The sequence below is a fragment of the Protopterus annectens genome, chromosome 6.part0, assembly GCF_019279795.1.
Source record: "Protopterus annectens isolate FY-2018-M chromosome 6.part0, PAN1.0, whole genome shotgun sequence".
NCBI lineage: Eukaryota > Metazoa > Chordata > Ceratodontiformes > Protopteridae > Protopterus > Protopterus annectens.
The window spans coordinates 537,510,450-537,523,997 of record NC_056737.1 but is presented as its reverse complement, the minus strand read 5'-3'; the positions used below and the strand labels follow the sequence as shown (position 1 = coordinate 537,523,997).

General features: G+C 36.9%; 1 protein-coding gene across 1 annotated transcript in view; it reads left to right on the top strand.

The window, feature by feature from the left end:
- The window catches only part of MIPOL1 (mirror-image polydactyly 1), a 3,346,766-nt gene that overhangs the window by 146,779 nt on the left and 3,186,439 nt on the right, over positions 1-13,548 (top strand). The window lies entirely within an intron of this gene.

Below are 13,548 nucleotides of genomic sequence, written 5' to 3'. Positions count from 1 at the left end.
ATTAAAATGAAGTGCTTCAGTCACTCTTGACATGAAAACACTTCCTTCGTAACTAGATTTGTAAATTGGCTGGTGTGTTTGAGCATGAATCCAAATTTGTTTAGGCCTTTTAATAGATGAAGGCTATCTTTTGAGATATTTCTACTTAAGTGGATTATTGTCATAATGAACTATGTTTATTTCATTTTGGTCGTAAGATGTTACTTGACTTGATGATTCAGTCAAAGGGCCAGAGCACTTACTTATTTTCCTGAGATCCTGAGCATATCTTAACAATCCTACATTGGTTTGTGATTTACTTTGGAGCTGACTGATGAGAAGTTTTATTTGAATTTATATTTTATTTGTTATCACTGATTTTCACTGTTTTGTAGGTAGGAAGGGCTGGCTTGTTAAGATTTACTTTGATTCGTATTTTGTTTTACCTTTAATTTCACTGTTGGTTGTTAGAAAGGGATAGGTCTTAGATAGTCAAGGGGTAGCCACCCTAAGGGGCCTAGACAGCTGTAAATTCACGCAGAATGTAGAGAGGAAAATCCTAAGCATATCTAAACAATGATACCTTGGTTTGTGATTTATCGATCTGTACTGTTAAAAAGAAGTGAGAATGTGAGCGATAGTGACATAAAGGAATTACAACTTTTGTCTGGCTTCTAGAACTTGTATTGACAGAACAACTTTATTGCACTTTTGTATATTGCTCGTGTGATTTTTTTGTCATAATAGTTGATTTAAGTTCTCTTTGAATTCTGGGCTTATTGAATTTGATCATTCTTTTCTTTTACAATATTTTATTCATTTGAAGTTGAACGTGAATTCCTTAAATGTGTATGCAATTAACGATTTGCTAATGCACAAATATCTTGTACAATGTAATAAATGCTTTGCATATTTACAGGTAACAGCTGATAATACTGGTGAGCTGTGTTCCTAGTGTCAGAGGTTGGATGATTTGATTAGCATTGTTAGAAATAAATCTAGACTTGATGATGATTGCACTTGTGCAATTGGCATGGCTTGGAGAATTGTTTCATATATTAATGACTGGACTGGTGAAATAAATAATCTCAGGCAAAGAACAAATAGAATAGATTTAGGAAATGATGCATCTATTGTCTGCAAAGATCATTCAGCCCCTATGAAACAAGATGATGCCCCTGACAACTTTGGAATTCTGGACACAAGCATTCAGCAATCTGATGATCCAGTTTATTCAGAAGGAAACAAAAAAAAGAAAGGAAGAATTTCACAATATATAACAAGGAAGAAAAATAAACTGATTAATGACTGTAAAGGAAAGAGAATGTTTACTAAAAAGGGCACTGCTTTGTTATGCAAGACACAAGTTAGAGGGAATGATAATATTTTTTTATCTGAAAACCTTCAGTCTACAGAAAAAGGCATAGTTTTCCCAAAAGTGAAGGTAGAAAAAAAGAGACAGGTGAAAAGGAGGAAATCAAAATTGAATGTGGAAGGACTGAAGAACATTACTGTAAGAAAAAAGAAGAGAAAGGCATATGCTGACTACATGGCTCAAGCTGTGGATTTACAGTACCAGCTAGATGAGAATTTAAGACACAATGGAAACAGTGGAATTAATAAGACTAATTATGATGAAGTTCTATCCTTCGTAACAATTGATAGAGCAGATATTACTGTATTAAAAGCTGCAGATTCTTCAGAGCTGGCAAGCAAAGCTACTCTTGTAATTGATGATTCGGTTATTAGAGGAACTGATACTTATATTTGCAGAAAAGATAATGAACATCAAATAATGTTATGGCTGCCAGGAGCAAAAATAGAAGACTTGAGACAAGCTTTTGGAATGCCTTAATGTAAAGAAGTATGGATCTGTTTTTATTCATGTCAGTACAAGTGCTGTTATCCGCAAGGATTCTCTGAATGTTAGTAAGGAACTGACAGCCCTTTTAGATAGTATATATTGTAGTGGATTAGGATGTGTTTTCACAAATCACCTGTAGAAAATATAGTCATGTTACTGTGAATGAAAATATTTTTGGGGTAAATACCTACATGGAAAAAATGTCCTGGTTTAAAAAATGGAAATTTGTAGAGCATCCAAGTCTAGTTTTGGCCACACATGATCAGACAGGATGGCGTGCATTTGTCAAGATCAGGGAAGAGAATTTTTGCACCAGATATTTTGCAATGTTTGATAAAACAGTAGGCAGGAATTTTGCCAAGTTGAAAATTAAACATTTCACAGATAGCAACATTTGTTGCATCTCTGGTGGTTGTTAATGTTAGGAGCATTAATAATGTTTTTTTATTCGAAAATTTACTGTGTTCCCACAAGATTGATGTTATTGTTTGTGAAACATGGTTAAAGAACAATGACTGGAAACCAGTTCTGTCACGGTATAAATGTTTTTACTGTCACAGATTTTCTAACAAAAAATCAGGTGGAGGTGTTATGATAGGGATTAAAGATAGTTATGAGACCTGTAATTATTACATGTTCAATGATAACTTTAATACTGTACACTGTGTAACTGTGACAAAGACAACGTGGAACATATAACAATTGTTGGATTGTATAGACCACCAAAGTCAAATGCAGATGACCTAGAGGAATTCATACATTTCTTGCACGAAACACAGGCGAGAAGAATAATATTAGCTGGGGACTTACGTTTACCATAAACAGGCTGGAATAATATTGATTGTTAAGGAAATTATTCACAATGTATATTCAGTAATAGCAATTGCTTTAGATTGTAAAAAATCTACCAGGGGATGGTACATACTAGACATTGTTTGTGTTCCTAAAGAAATTACTGTTACTTCAAGTCAAGTTTTACCACCGTTGATGTGCAGTGGTCATGGGGTTATAAAGGTTAATTTATTGCTAGATAATTCTGCCAAACTGAAATCTAAACCGATGCACAGAAGGTTAATTACAGATTATGTGGGAGCAAAACAGTCACTATGTAAAACTAACTGGAGTGAGGTGTTCAGTGGAAAAAGTGCAGATGGAATGTGGAAAGATTTGAAAGAGGAACTGAGTGCAGAAAAATAAAAAAAAATGTTTAACATCAGGATCTAGGCATACATCAGGAGGATATAGTTCAAGAAGAACAAGATATCTTATTAAGGTGAGAGACAAAAAATGTAAGAAATGGAAGAGAGGATAGACTACAACTTTGAAAACTGAAATAAACAGGCTGGACAAACAGATTAAGCAAAGTGTGAGATAAGAACATTTTGAAGAAAATTTATATAAAGATATTGAGCATAATAGGAAACCTTTTTATAGATGCACAAATTGATAGTGTGTGCAAATTCTAAAATTTATTCTCAGACACAACAGATTATAGATATATTTACAAAATCTTATGCAAAACAGTTTTTCTCCACAAAAGGGGTGATAAGTTGTCCTAGTAACATCCAGATAACCCTAGATACTGGAATCAAATTAGATTATATTGAAAAAGAACTGTGCATACTAGAGCCAAACAAACCACAGGGAAAAGACGGAATTAGTAACAATGACCTGAGAACACTTTAGCAAGAACCTATGATACCATTATATCTATTATTCACTAGGTTATATTAATATGGGGATATTCCTCAAGATTGGAGACATGTGATTATTAAACCTGTCTTTAAGGGAAAGGGGAGTAGGACAAACCCAGAGTCATATAGACCCTTAAGTCTACTTTCATGTTGTGGAAAAATAACGGAGAAGGTAATATTGGATCAGATCTGGATAGGTTGGGACTTGAAACCATATATCAGCATGCATGTGTTGAAAATAGATCTATTGCCACCTGTAACATTATGTTCTATAACAATATAATAACTATGAATGAAAAATTGTGCTGTGATGTTAATTTATATAGATTTAACTTTAGCATTTATCAGTACCCTACTGGTTTGGCAAAAAATTCGGCATTTCACAAAGACTTAATAGTACTATTTGAGCAACAGGGCACTGATTTACTGGCATTAGTGATAAAGCATTATTCTTTATTGGTAGAGTCTTTAAGCCTGCAAGTTGCCGACTTGGACGCCAAGATAAAACTAGATCATTAATTTTTCCGCTATAAGTATGACTATAGCAGAATGTTTACCAGCATAGATCAATATCTTGACAAACTTAAGAAAAATAAGATTAAAAAGATTGACAGGGATGTAAAGGCATACAATGAGGGTACTGCTTATCCTCCTCCACCACAAGCCCAGGTTTGGAAAGGTTCAGTGAGTCCAGTTCAAGCCTCCAACAACAACATTACCTTGCCACCATCCCCCAACAACAATCATGACAACAACCAGCTATTTTTGGATAACTGTTCACTGGTTAATGATGACCTCACAGACGCAGGCCTACAGGACGATTTTAGAAGAACTGAAAGGGTACAAGACAATCATGGTTCCAGCCACTACAATTTGAGATCTAACAACCCAAATTTTTTAGGAGCCAGACCGAAACAACCACCAACCAGATTGAATCTGACTGGCAAATGGAATCTGAAACAGTATAGGAACTAGTTCCTTTCTTGGTGGTTAATGATGTTTCAGTTCCTAAAGTTGTCATTGCTTCTTCTGTTTCGCCAACTTGTGGACACAACCTTTCTGACAGTTTTGTTGATGATTCCTTTATGTCTAACAGTACAAATTACAATGAGGGGAACAATGTAGTGTCTCCTGATTTACCTTTAATATTGACTAATATTGATGGTGACTTTAAGGTATATAATTACTCTTCAGTAACCATAACACAAGATCAAGTAGAGCTCTTTTCAAAGGGTTGCACTTATGTTCCCGCACAAAGGTTAGACTTAGTTAAAACTATAATTGACATCAAACTTTTCACTAAGGAACTCAACTTTAACTTATTGATGGGTGATAACATAGTTTCAAATAACAACTCTTTCAGAATCCCTTGCGTCTTTAATCCACCACTGCACCCACTGTTAAACTTTTTTGAGCAGTTATGTGAATTCGACATCCGCCAGAAATTTAAGTTAGGGTACAATTTCCCTACATTTGGCAACAACTCTAAAGCTGAAAAGGACTGCATAGGCACTATCAAATTGCATAACATTCGGATTTGTAAACCAGACAAGGGTGGGAGCCTAGCTATTTTTGATAGTGACAACTATAATGCAAGAATGTTACACTTATTGGACAGTCCATCTTACCTTCTTAGTTCAAGATCGGAGACTAATGGTGCTTATAACACTATTAAGAATAGCATTGAGGAAATGTTTATTGAAGGTAGAATAGACCAGAGCATCTTCAATTTCATGTGTACATCTTTTCCTAGGTTTCCCCACTTGTTTGGAATACCTAAATTACACAAAGATATTGGTAACCCCCATGCGCCCACTTCTGGACGGTAGGGGTTCACCTACGTATCCATGTGCAAAAGTCTTGGACGCTGCATTACAGAAGTACTTAGCTAAGATTAACCACATATGTAAGGATTCTTGGGCTTTTCTTGATAAAATTAACCATCTAGAATTTAGCACTAATTACAATTTCCTTACTGTGGATGTCAAAGATCTGTATACATGCATTCCACATGATACAGCTTTGGAATGGGTTAATCAATTTTTGAGAATTAACGGTGCTGAAAATGCAGAGATGTCACTAGTGAATGAATTACTGGTGTTGATCCTTGATAATAACTACTTCATGTTTGCAGATAATTTTTACCTGCAACAAGTTGAGGTTGCAATGGGCTCCCCATGTGGGGCAAGTGTGGCCAATTCAGTTATGGCCAACTGGGAACATCTACATGTCTTTAATAATTGTGAATTCAAGGATAAATTCATTTTTTATACTCGTTACCTAGACAATATTTTTATATTGTTAGATGGTGACAGCACAATTAGTGACAACGTGGATTATTTTGACACCACTACAAATTTTTTACAGTTTTCTTTCACATTTAACACCATGACTATAGCCTACTTGGACATCCAGCTGAAAAAGGATTCGAGTCTCCAGAGATTTACTGCTAATATTCATAAAAAGAGTACTTACTCGAACTCTTTCTTACATTATTCTAGTTGCCATCCCCACCACCAAAAGCGACCAGTCGTTAAGGGCCAATTAGTCAGAGCAGCCCGTATTGTCACTCTTGATGAAGATTTTCAAGCGGAATGTTCCTTTCTTAAGAACATGTTCCTTCACCGTGGCTACCCTGACCATATGGTCAGTGACATCATAGAAGAAGTCTCACATAAACGGCTCCGACGTGTCTATAAACCCATCTTAGATGTGGTACATATGTACCAACAATACAATGATAGGATAGAAACCCCACTTTCCCAAAGCTGTACTGCTTTTTCTGACCTACATGCTCAACGGCCATCGTTTATTACAACCTATAGCACGAACAGTAAGGTTTGCTTTGAGATTTTATACAAAAATTGGGCAGCACTCAGGAGTGACCATAGTGTGTGCCAGTACCTTGATGATCAACCAAAAGTGATTTTTAAAAAAGCTAAAAACCTCAAAGTATTGTTTGAACAACAGAAGCAGGGTGTAAGTAGATATGTAGGTATGTATACATGTCAATCTTGCAATTATTGTAAATACGTCACTGAATCTAATAGGTTCAAGCTAGAAGGTTATACATATAACTTGAAACATAGAGTCAATTGCAACTCTAAAATGATTATTTATCTAGCTCAATGCCAAAGTTGTTCAGCATTCTACATTGGTAAGACGGAGATATGTCTCCGTGCCCGTATTTGCGAACACATCTACGCCATTAGAAAAAAGAAACACTACAACGCCCTGGCGAAACATGTCCTTTGTCACCCAGATCACTCCTTTAAATTTATGGTGATAGACCAGATCACTGAGAACAAAAGAGGGGGCCCAACTGGCTTAAAATTGGAAGAGCTTGAACTTACCTGGCAGATTAGACTAAACACATATAATGTCCTTGGTTTAAATGAAAACTGCTCTATAAGCAGCATTTTGAAGATTAAAAGTTTATTAAGATGAACTTGTTTGGGAACTATACCACACCATCTAAATTCAATCTGTTCAAGGATTGTTGTTGTAATATTAACATTTTTACCTTTTGAATTTTTGTTTTTTATATACTTTTTAGTTGTTTCTTTAGTTTTTACGTAGTAGGTTTAACACACAGCAGCCTGTACTGTAAGTGGTTCTGTAGTATTATTATTATTACTATTACTATCAGTACTACTTTCTAGCATGTGTCTTTAAAAGTTAATTAGAACTTTATTGTTTAATTGCTTCATTAAGCTGATGTTTGTTTTTGTATATAAGGCACACGTCATTTGCTATTACATGTCTGAAGAAGTTTGTGTAAGTTACACAAACGAAAAGTGCTTTACATTAATAAATTTATTTACTTATTTGCCGTGCTGTTATTCAAGTGCCGCCTCATCTGTTCTGTTTCGTTTTTGTGTTTTAACAGTTTGTCGTAGCCTCTAGTCCGTTACCTTAACCATTGTACCAACCTTCCACCCTGGAATTGTTCATAGGCTAACTGCCCTGAAGAGCAATTTTAAGCCTAGTCATTAACCCATAGTCAGAATCAAACCCTGTACCTTGTGTCTGTGAAAGAAAGACCTTAACCATTATGCCAAACTTTGATTTGAGACTTGTTACTTAAGTTTAGCCGTATGCATTTCACATGATCCAAAAAAAGACTGTGTTCTGTATAGTTAGTGGTTTTCCTTTCTAGGCTGTATCGAAAAAAAATAACTACAATAATGAACTAGTCCATTATCTTGGAAAAGTCATAATTTGCCTTCATTGATCTTCAGCCACAGTGTTTGTTTAATTTTGGATATATGGAGTGATTCTTTTCCTACTTCACCTATGAGGATGCAAGCATGCAGTGATATGATTTTTCCATTGTATGTTCAGAGGTGGCTTTTGATACCGGCTGCTCGGCTGCAGCTTCCCTGTAAAACATTGTATTTGACCTTGTTTCTTCTTTAAAAAAATATATATTTTCATTTTTACCATTTATGAAGCTTGGAACACTCTATGTGCTACTGTGCATGTGGTGAGTTCTACTAAAACAAACAAATAGATGTCTGCTTCGTCAGCTCTCTGTTCTCCCTGGTTTCAAAACAGTATGGCATTAAATCTACTTGAAATGGAGAACAATGTGATTACTCCCCTTTACAGGTCTTGCTGCCATTTGCAGTAGGGGAGAATCTTAGCTCAGAAAGTGTCTCACAGGGTTTTGAATAAAGTAATGTGGGACAGTTTCCTATTGGTTTAGACTGCCTCAGTTCTAAAACTGACAGAAGACGTTAATTGATGGCAACAGAAGTATGAGCACAAATTTTTTTTTTTTTTAATTTTTTTTTCGCTTCCTCTATTTGTGCCAGTTGCTGGCCAGTATGCAAATAGGCAACTATTTTTTTTAACGTGCGAGAGCGAGAGAGAGAGTGAGTGCATGTGTCTGTATGTATAGGAAGGAGGACCTAGAAGCTCTAAATGACTCTGATTTCACATAATGTCGCTGATCTTACCTTATATTTTGGTCTGTTCCTTGCAAATTGAAATTGACGATTTCTGACAAATCAGTAAGGATTGCAATCACTAAGAAATCACAGGCATTTAAGTCTCAAACTATAACATTCAGACAAAAACATTATAATGCAAAACCTGTTTGTGTAGTAACAAGTATATAAGGTCACTGGTTTGGTGTCTTTGTCCCCCATTATTTTTTAGCTTTGGCCCTGATTATTGAGCTCAAAGGTATGGGAGGGTTGCATATGTGTTAGGCACTGTATTCTGACAACAGCAAGCAGAAAAAAATATATTTCTGTGTGGCAGTTTATATATTTATTAATTTACTCACATTCATTTAGATATCTAAGTTGTGTACAGTCAAAATCCAACAAATGACTAATTGATGGTCATATTTGTGTTGGGGCAGTGCCATGGGTTGCATTGTATTATACTGACATTAAGTTAAACTGTTTTGACCTTTGTTTTTGTAATTATCTATTCTTTTATTTGATCAATCGTTCATCTGGACTGTTCACAGCCATAGAACTTGCTGCATTGTTTATGCATGTTCAGGGAGTTTTCAATGGGTTGCACATTGTATGATTCTGACAACAGTAAGCTGAAATAGACTTTGCTGTTTAAGTATTTATTCATTCATTTAATACTTTTCAGTTATATAAAGATATACACAGCCGTAGTATTTGCTGTAAATGGTGGAATATCTCTGCATGTGTTGGGGGGGGGTTAATTAAATTATTGTAGCCAAGTATTATTGTATTCTGAGGAGTACACAGTTAACAAATGTGGCTTTAATTGCCAGATTACCAAGTATGAGGTCTGTCTGTAGACAGTAGTCATGGATGGTGCTGCTATTTGCCCAAGTTAAGCAGTCAGTGTTTTGGCTTTGCAGAACTTGTGTACATTTATATGACGTCAGCTTGAGTACTTTACTGTGGCTATTTTTGTAACACAGTTGGACATCTGAAGTGTGCAGCATCAGTAAAGTGGCTATAAGTGATTGGTATAGGGGCTGTCTGGATGAAAGTAGTTGTGTGGTATAGGGGTTTTGACCCTAATTTCTTCTATTTTCCATCACAGTCAGACATCATTGTCCATGTTTGCGGCAGTCTGGACAAGATGTATATGTACAACATCTGATCACTGGAACAGTGATACAGTGAGTATCGTTGTCATTTCACTGCACTTGGATCTCTGGTTGGCTTTTGGTCGTGATTTTTTTTCTTCATGTCTTCTTTCTCTGTGTGTGGATTTTATCCAGGTGCTCTGGTTTGCTGTCTTATACCCTCAGCTGTATAATATATGTTTGACCATTTTTTCTTTTACTTTCATCCTAGTCTAACATCAGAGGGTACACAGAAGGTAACTTTCTATTTTGGAGGGTTAAGAAGGCAGGCAGTATTCCCAGATAGGATTCCATATATCCTTGTAAGCATTTATCTTAGGTTATTCAGAACTACATTTAATAAGACTAAATTTCATTCTTTACTCATGATTTTTGTTCAGTCTGTCATTGGAAAAAAAGCCCTAAGGTGCACCTTCGAGCATCTGGAACGCTGTGACTTCTGAAATGCAGTGGCCTCCATATCACTAGCTTAATTCATTTGTTTTTTTTTTTTCTCCACACTTGTGTGCCTTTTTAGCAAGTTAGGATGTGTTAAAAAGATGGAGGGAAAAAACAGTAAATATGAAAGTTGTAAGCTGTCTCGATAGTGTAGAGCCAGAATTGGAGGGGGGAGGAACACATGTTACAGGGTGGACCAGTGTGCAGCAGGGGTTCCCCAAGAAAATCCTTTGTCTATAGCTACATTTCATCGAAGGCCGCCTCTGTTGATTGCAGTCAGATGGCTGATATATATATATATATATATATATATGTGTGTGTGTGTGTGTGGGGGGGGGGGGGTCAATATTATATCATTAAAAAAAGTGAACAATGAATAATCAACCCCATGTAAGTGAAAGCTTACAATCTCGAAAGCTCAGAACAGCGATTTTTTTTTCCAAGGGAAAAAAATCCCTCTTCCAAAAAAAAAGAAATTAAAGAATACATAAAGTGTGGGGCTTCACTTAAATAAACCAACTCTGAAAACAGCAAAGTAACGGAAGCGGCCAAGCAAATTCTTTCCCTGGGAAAGAATTAGCTTAAAAGCCGCTTTGCTATTTTGCCTTTTCGTTGTTTTAAGTTCGACAAAGACGCATTCGATAGAATGCGCCTTCGGTCATCTAATAGGAACCCGTGTGTGTGTGTATGTATGTATAGTGGTTAGAATGAGTGGGTACTAAAGCACCCTGTGGGTGAGTGACTGTCTCTTGCTTGATCACAGGAAATGGTCTTTGGCCTGGTATAATATAGCCCAACCTGTTCAGTTGCTTTCTGCAGACCCCCCTCACTTTGAAGTCACCTGCCTCCACTGTGTATTTTCTCCAAATATCATCAATTTCCCTTTCATCTTTAGAAAGATTTGGTGCGGCAATCTGTGATGTTCAAAGCATAGATCATTGTTGCAGTAGCCTAAGCTGTATGTGTCTTATCCCCTGTGACTGCCCAGGTTACAAAGCTAAAAGTTGCCTCCTGCATACTCCAGTTGTCGGGAGCTCGAGTGGAATTCCATATAAAGACTTTTGGAGCACAGAAGTCTTCAGAGCTTTTTTGTCACCGAAGACTGCTTCTTCGGCAGGCTTCATGTAACTTTGGTTGGCTAACAGTTCTGTAAAGCTGGGCAGATAAGCCTCCTGTTAGGGAAACCCCCCCCCCACTAATTTCAGTTTTGTTGAGGAAAACTTGTATTTTTCTGATTAAAATATATGGTTTAGTTATGAAGCTTACCATTTTTGAACTATTATTGTATTTCTAAGGAAGAATATGGGTAAATGCTATTATACAAGTAATTCTGTGTGAAAATTCTATTTTTTTGACAATTTTTGTTCAGGCTTTGTTTTGTGTGTATTGAGGACAGAATATTCTGCTTTTGAGGGACGGTCAGTATTTTACTTACCTCAGAACCACTTGCTGTTCTTTATTTGATGACTAACCTGCAGTAGCCTTAACTATATTGGTTGTATCCTAGTAAGGATACAACTGCTGGTTGATTTCCAAAGGTTTCAGGGCACTTTCCGTGCTCCCAAAACAGTTACTCAGTTGACCTGAGCTGACTAAAAGTCAGGTTTGGGCACAAAACCCTTCAGAGGTTTCTTGCTGCTTAAGACAGTGCTCCTGTGCAGGCTTTTGAAGATCGATGATATGCTAATGCTGTTCCTTTGCTGGGCAGATGAGTTACCTTTGGGGGAAAAAACCTTCCTACTTTACTTTTTATGACAGAAAACTTTTACTGTTTTTTTTTTTTTTTTCAAAACTAGTTGATGAGATTTTATCAATAATATAAGAAAGCTTACTTCTTTTGTGAAACTTAAATATTTAAGCTAGGAAGAAAGTGTTTTTATTAACTGTTAAGTGACTTTTTTTCAGTTTTACATGGGAGCATTGCTTTTGTGGTAAAAAGTTGTTCAACGTAATTTAAACTATTTTTCTGTGAAGAAACTGGCCATCCGATGTATGCTTTCATTCATTTCAACCTTTGGGTTATCAGATCTGATTGAACCCATCCTCTGCATCTTTTAGAAGTTATGGATCCAGGATTCTTTCTCCACCCCTACCCATAATTCTTTGTTCCCACAAAAGACCTCCGATCTCATTTGCTGCCCAAACAGAAGGATGTGTTTACAAGGACTCTTGACAAAAAAACAAGCTAATTCTTGGTTATTAAATATTTTCCCTAGTTCTTCCTATCATTATTAGTGCTTAAATTTTTGCTGTTTTCTTATCAGTGTTGTGGTCTTAACCTTAGTTATTAGTGTTTAGTTATAGTACCTTTTGGATTTGGTTGAGGAGGATTTGCTTCCAGTGATGGCTGGTAAAGCATTTGGGCTGCAGCTACAGGGCCCTCACTCTCTTTGTGTGTATCGCTCTGTGATCGGCTGTCGAATGGGATAACCATCGAATGGCTGAACAGTGAACAATAGGCAGCAAAAGTTCAGTTACCAAACTTTCATTTCATCGACAGGATAAGTAACTAGTTGTCCAACACTTCCCGTCTTATACACAAAAGTGTTTCAACCCCCTTTTCTCCACTGTAGTGCGGTCTCAGAGTTGGTATATACAGTAAGGGAGGTGGGGGGTGAAGCCCTCCACCTTGGGTGGCTTTGAAACAATTCCATGTATAAAACGGGAAAGTGTTGGACAACTAGTTACTTACCTTGTCAGCATAGTAAAGGTTCGTTGACTGAACTTTCACTGATTATTGTTAACTGTTCAGCCATTCAATGGCTAGCTCATTCGACAGCGAATATAGAACTGTGTGTACTTCCTGGGGCAGCACATTTGGATGCATATTATGAGGCTTGTGCCTCCTTTGGTAGAAGAGTTCTATGAGGATAGAGGGATAAGTTGATCTTCAAAGGTTTGATTCCCAGCCAAATGGAAGTCACTAAACAGTTGTCAGCTGCAAAACCAACAACTTCTGCTTCTCTAGAAAAAAAGCTGGGTAAACCAAAAGCCAACAAGGAAAAAGTAAAGCCTAAAGAGAGAGGGAGAAGGAAAAGGATTCTGATATGAAGATGGAGAAAACCAGAAAACAGTTTCTGGATCCATCAGAACTGTTGGGTCTGGCATCAAAAACACCAACACAGTCAGATCTGACCTCTATTCATATCTTTTCACAAACACCTCCTCCTCACTTCTCACTGGAGCCAGTGAGTCCTATACTCCATTTCCCAGCTTTATGCGAGAAACATTCTTTTAGACCCCCTTCAGTGGCATCTTCATTGCGGTTCTTCTGCTTGAGTATCCTTACTGAAGGAGATGTCAGCAGGCTGATGCAGAGATTTCACTGGATGTAAATCCAGCTAGGAGGTCTGGTGGTGGTGTTCCCATCAGACGCACTGGGTATAGTACCATCTACCTTTCATTGTTATCTCCGATTCTGGTCCAACCTTCAGATCTGATGCCCAAGGGTCCCCATAGTAACCATGTCAGATCTGACTGTTATC